Source organism: Colobus angolensis, unplaced genomic scaffold, assembly GCF_000951035.1.
Source record: "Colobus angolensis palliatus isolate OR3802 unplaced genomic scaffold, Cang.pa_1.0 Scaffold345, whole genome shotgun sequence".
Classification (NCBI taxonomy): domain Eukaryota; kingdom Metazoa; phylum Chordata; class Mammalia; order Primates; family Cercopithecidae; genus Colobus; species Colobus angolensis.
In genome coordinates this window covers 1597524-1603929 of record NW_012116766.1, presented here as the reverse complement: position 1 = coordinate 1603929, position 6406 = coordinate 1597524, and the positions used below count along the sequence as shown (strand labels likewise).

The 6406-nt window shown below is 39.1% G+C and overlaps 1 long non-coding RNA gene across 1 annotated transcript; it reads right to left on the bottom strand.

Moving 5' to 3' along the window:
• Window positions 1-965: 965 nt before the first annotated feature.
• Window positions 966-3290, bottom strand: LOC105519353. Its single transcript, XR_001002952.1, has 3 exons — window positions 3124-3290; window positions 1719-1762; window positions 966-1087 (listed from the first exon to the last, which is right to left on the bottom strand). It is a non-coding gene; the product is annotated as an uncharacterized LOC105519353 (long non-coding RNA).
• Window positions 3291-6406: the final 3116 nt, after the last annotated feature.

Genomic DNA, 6406 nt, shown 5'->3' with positions numbered 1-6406 from the left:
TTCCTAAATTAAAGATAATTAGAAGGGCTCATTTCTTGTGATTAATGTTTGGAAGAGAACTGGGACTAGAATATTCTTGGCTTATTATTTTGCCATTCTAAAATAATGCTGACATTTGATTCTCATGCTAAGCTATTCTAAACACTTCTTAGCCATCAGAAATCTAATATGCGGGAGCTTGTGCTAGCACGTAAATGTTTAGGGTTGATATTCAGAGTTAAATCTTAATGTTGCTTAGTGGTAGACAGTGATAGTAAGGGGAAGAAAAAAAGAAGGCAGGAAGGGAGTGCCCTTGTGTCTATACCTTTTCTTATCTGAATAATAAATTCATGCATACATTTTATACACGAATGCAGAAACTTTTCTCTTGGGTTCCTAAAGTCAGGCAACCCTGGTCATCTAAATGTTGTTACAGCTATGACTTCTTCTTTCTTATTAAAGATAAGGATGATTGTATCTCATCACTGGAAGAGGCTGTTCCTTCATGCTGGGCTCACCTTCACGTTTTATGTGACATTCTTAACAGTTTTCCTTCTGCATGCAGCTACTTTTGCCATCAAGTCCAAAGCAAAGCCAAAGGATTAATAGTTCACAACACTTCCAACTACTCTGAAAGATGTATAGAATTGGTTTTAAATTAATGTCTCTAATTTTTAGAAAATTTTCTAGAGAGTATAATTCACTTTCTTTTAATTACTCTTCAGTTTTAATTCTTTGCTATCGAGGCAAAAATTTAGTCTAATTTTCTGCCATCTGAAGATCTTACAGGTGGCTACAGTCTTTATAAGGCTTCTGATCTCATTTGAACATGAACTTGTTGTAGTTCCTTAGCCAATATGTCTCCCAGTTCCTTCACGAACCAGTTTGTCTCCTTTTAGGTGCACATCAGTTTTCCAGTGTTTCTCTAAAAGGGTGGAGGCTACAGACACACTGTTTGAAGCCCTTGACCTCATGCTACTCATACATGAACTTAATGTTTCTATTTCTCTCTTTGCTGACTCTCTTTTCCAGAGTTCCTTGTCTCTTGGCTTCTTCATTGCTTTCCTTTCCTACTGAATCTTCCTTCTTTTTGTTATTCTCCTAGAACCTAGAAAAAATTACAGTAAGTAGTTTTTCTAGCTTGTTTTTAGTATGTTCCTTGTTAACTGTTAACTACATTTTCACAAAATAATCTATACTTTGTGGAATAAATGAATAAATTACAAAAACATTTGACTTAATAGAAGTTTCTAAGGGAAAAGTAAAAGTTCATATTCCCCGCTACTATCCTCCTGTTCTGCTCCCTAAAGATAAGCACCATTAATGGTGTTTATCTTTATACTTAGAAAGTATATATGTATATATGTGTATGTATACATGTATATGTGTATATATCCACATATACTTTCATATATACATATATACTTTCTAAGTATAAATGTATATATACACATACATATGTATATATACATACAGCTTATATACAAGCTTGTATATGTCTTATATACAAGGCTACATATCTTAGCCTTGATATATTTTTATATGATATATTTATATAAACATATTTGTTTGTTTATTTATATCAAATAGATACATGCCAGATCTGTATTAGTCTGTTTTCACACTGCTATAAAGACATACCTGAGACTGGGTAACTGATAAAGAAAAGAGATTTAACAGGCTCACAGTTCTGTGGGCTATACAGGCTTCCACTTCTGGGGAGGCCTCGGGAAACTTACAATCACGGTGAAGGTGAAGGGGAATCAAGCATGTCTTCACATGGCTGGCAGGAGAAAGAGAGAGAGCAAAGCGGGAGGTGCTACACAATTGCAAACAACCAGGTCTTGTGAGAACTCTATCATGAGAACAACAAGGGGGATTTCTGCTCCTACGATGCAATCACCTCCCACCAGGCCCCTCCTCTAACACGGGGAATTACAGTTCAACAAGAGATATGGGTGGGGACACAGAGCCAAACCATATCAAGGTTCAAATTGTGTGTGTGTGTCTGTTTATTTTCTTTCTTTTCTTTAAAACAGAGTGTCACCCTATCACTCAGGCTGGAGTGCAGTGGTAAGATCATGGCTTATTGTAGTTTCTACCTCTTGGGTTCAAATGATCACCTTGCTTCAGCGTCCTGAGTAGCTGGGACCGTAGGTGCATGCCACTATGCCCAGCTAGTTTTTCATTTTTTGTAAAGATGGAGTCTCACTATGTTTCTCAGGCTGGTCTCAAACTCCTGGCCTCAAGCAGTTCTCCCCTGGGCCTCCCAACGTGTTGGGTTTACAGGAGTGAGCAAATATGCCTGGCCCCCAATTTCAAATAAGAGCCTCTAGTTGTGCAAATAACTAAGTTTAATTTTTATACATGAATTTAATTTTTTAAATTAAATTTAAATTTAAATTTAATTTAAAAAATTTAAATTTAAATGGAACTCCCATTATTCTGATTGCCTCTAAGTTCTGGGAGACCAAATAGCATCAAGGAGATGGGGTCAGCTCATCTGTGTCACTGTCATATTTCTATATGGGCCTCTACCTGTCACTTTTTGTTTGTTTCTTGGATCACCAGCATGGCCCTATCTGGTCATTTATTCTCCCCAGTTTTTTGCCTTACACTTGGGCATTTGTTATTGAACACCAAAAGCCAAAAAATTGATTTTTTAAAAATAATCTTGTATATTTTTCTGCATTATCCTCTTCTGGAGACATAGAATTCACTAGCTGCTGCCTAAATGAAGATAAATGTCAGAGTAACAGCATGTATATGAAAAAATTAAATATATTATCCTAATCACTATATAAATATGTTAATTGAATATTCAGTGGGAATTTCCTGTTTTTGTGGTATTTTGACTGAAGCCTGGAAGATGAGAATAATAGATTATAAAGTACCTGCACATTTTCAAGAGAGACAGAAAATCAAAGGGCTTGCTAAGAAGTGGCTAAATTAGTCTGTGGACATCCACCCCCCGCCGCCACCACCCTTACCATCCAATCTATATAAACAGAAAAGCAGAAATTTAAGAAAATGTATTAAGGAAAGGTAATTTATAGAAGTAAGGAGTGCTTTGGTCTTTTTTCTTCCCTATGCAGGTGTTGCCATTATTCCAGGGTAGGTAGGAGGAGACACCGAGAAAATCACTTAGAGAAATCTGGGAAGGTTCTTGCAAGGAAGCAATGGCTTCTCACTATCCAACTGGAGTCTTTTTGAGCTGCTGAAACTCAGGGCCATTTCTGAGGACACAGGGATGGAGCACTCCAAGTTATTGGAAGAGCTTGAAATGCATCCTTTTTGTCTGAGGCCAGGGGTTGTAGGGAGAATGTCATTAACAGTTGCTTCAGAAGTCATGGAAGTGGGAGGTAGGAGGGAATACTGGAGCTGCTCAAGAGGCTGGAGACAGAGAGAGAGAAAGAGAAGAGGAGAGAGACAGAAAGAGAGAGAGAAAGGCAAGTCTACTTTTCTACTATTTTATGGAGCCTATAGGGCAAAGGGAAGCAGTTAGGTTGAGCTGTCCTGATGAGACACTGCCCCAGGTTGCTGCTTTCTCCAGATAAGAGATCCTAGGGGTGAGGAACTGTGAGGTGGGTAGGTCACTGGGGGCTGAGGCTAAGGGAAGAATCAAGAGGTCAGTCAGAGGGTACATCAGCCATGTAGAGAAACTATGAAATGATTCTTTTCCTCTAATCTCCATTCCAGTTGCACTGAGTGTGGAAGATTCCCCGAACCATAAAACCAGCAAGTTTTTATTAGCGATTTTCAAAAGGGGAGGGAGTGCACGAATAGGGTGTGGGTCACAGAGATTACATACTTCACAAGGTAATACAATATCACAAAGCAAATGGAGGCAGGGGGAGATCACAGGACCACTGGATGAGGAGAAATTAAAATTGCTAATGAAGTTTCGGGCACCCATTGTCTTACAGGAAACAGGGTTTGAGAACAGATAACCTGTCTGACCATAATTTATTAGGTGGGAATTTTCTCACCCTAATAAGCCTGGGAGCACTATAGGAGACAGGGGCTTATTCCATCCCTTCGGCTTCGACCATAAAAGACAGGATGCCTTAAAAAGGGGCCATCTATAAGCCTACCTTCAGGGCGCATTCTCTTTCTCAGGGATGTTCCTTGCTGAGAAAAAGAGTTCAGCGATATTTCTCCTATTTGCTTATGAAAGAAAAGAAATATAGCTCTGTTCCATCCGGCTCAGTGGAGACCAGTTCAAAGTTACCTCTCTTGTTTCCTGAACATTACTGTTATCCTGTTCTTTTTTAAGATGCCCAAATATCATATTGTTCAAACACACATGCTCTACAAACAATTTGTGCAGTTGATACAATCACAGGGTCCTGAGGTGACACTCATCCTCCTCAGTTTACAAAGAAGATGATGGGATTAAGAGATTAAAGTAAAGACAAGCATAGAAAAACACAAAGATATTCATTGGGGAAGTGATAAGTGTCCATGAAATCTTCACAATTTATGTTCTTCTGCTGCGGCTTCAGTCCGTCCCTCCATTCAGGGTCCCTGACTTCCCGCAACAGGTGATTCTGCGTGTTCTTTTTCTTTTTGAGACAGGATCTTTCTCTGTCACCCAGGCTAAAGTGCAGTGGCATGACCGTAGCTCACTGCAACCTCAAACTCCTGGGCTCAGGGAATCCTCCTGCTTCAGCCTTCTGAGTAGCTAGGACTACCAGCACATGCCAACCACACCTGGTTAACTTATAAAAATATTTATTGTAGAGATGGGGTTGTGCCTTGGTGCCCAACTGGTCTCCAACTCTTGGGCACAAGTGTCCCTCCTGACTTGGCCTCCCAAGAGCTGGGATTATAGGCATGAACCACTGTACCTGGCTGCACATCTTGAATAGAGTGAGTAATGCCACAATGAACATGGAAGTGTAAATATCTTATCAAGATACTGATTTTAACTCGTTTGAATAAATATTCAGAAGTGGAATTGCTGGATCATATGATAGTTCTTTTTTAATTTTCTGAGGAGCCTCTATACAATTTTTTAAGCAGCAGCGCTATTTTACAGTGCACAGGGTTACAATTTCTTCACCACTTCACCAAAACTTGTTATTTGCTGTTTTTGTTTGTTTTTGTTTTTTTAAATAATGATCATTCTAACAGGTGTGAAGTGATATGTCATTGTGATTTTGATCTGCATTTTTCTGATGCTTAACGATACTGAGCACCGTTTCATATACCTGTTGCCATTTGTATGTCTTTGTACAAATGTCTGTTCAGGTTCTCAGGGCATTTTTTAATTGGGTTATTTGCTCTTTTTGCTATTGAGTTGTAGGAGTTCCTACAAAATATACTGGAGAATATATTTTGTAGGAACTCCTACAACTCAATAGCCATATATACACACACATACACACGCACACACACATATATGTATATATATATACACACACACACACACTTTAGATACTAACCCCTTATCAGATGTATGCTTTCTAAATATTTATCCCTGTCTGTAGGTTGCTTTTCACTCTGTTGTTTCCTTTGCTATGCAAAGCTCTTTTGTTTGATGTAATTCCACTTACCTATTTTTGCTTTTGTTGCCTGTGCTTTTGATGTCATATTTAAGAAATGCTTGCCAAGGCCAATATAATGAAGCTCTTTCCCTATGCATTCTTCTAGGAATATTATAGTTTCAGGTCTTATGTTTAGTCTTTAAGCCATTTTGAGTTGATTTTTGCATGTGGTATAAAATAAGCATCCAATGTATTCTTTTACATGTGAATATCCAGTTTTTCCAACACCATTTGTTGAAGAGACTATCTTTTCTTTATAGTGTATTCTTGGTACTCTTGTCAAAGACCTACTGGCCATATACAGGTGAATTTTTTTTTTTTTTTTGAGACAGAGTCTCACTCTGTTGCCCGGTCCGGAGTGCAGTGACATGATCTCGGCTCACTGCAACCTCCGCCTCCCAGGTTCAAGCAATTCTCCTGTCTCAGCTTCCCGAGTAGCTATGACTATAGGCGCTCATTACCACACCTGGCTAATATTTGTATTTTTAGTAGAGACAGTATTTCACCATATTGGTCAGACTGATCTTGAACTGCTGACCTCAGGTGATCCTCCCACCTTGGCCTCCCAAAGTGCTGAGATTACAGGTATGAGCCACCATGCCTGGCTGTAGGTGTATTTATTTCTGGGCTCTCTAATCTCTTCCATTAGTTTCCGTGGCTGTCTGTATGATAGTTCCAGTTCCACACTGTTTTAATTACTGTAACTTTCTAATATGTTTTGAAATCAGAAAGTGAAATGAAAGAACACATTCCTCAGCCCTGGGCCCAGTACAAACACATATCTCAACTTCCTGGGCTCAACACAAACACATTCACACATTCCTCAGCCCTGGGCCCAGTACAAACACATTCCTCCATGTATCTCAACTTCCTGGGCC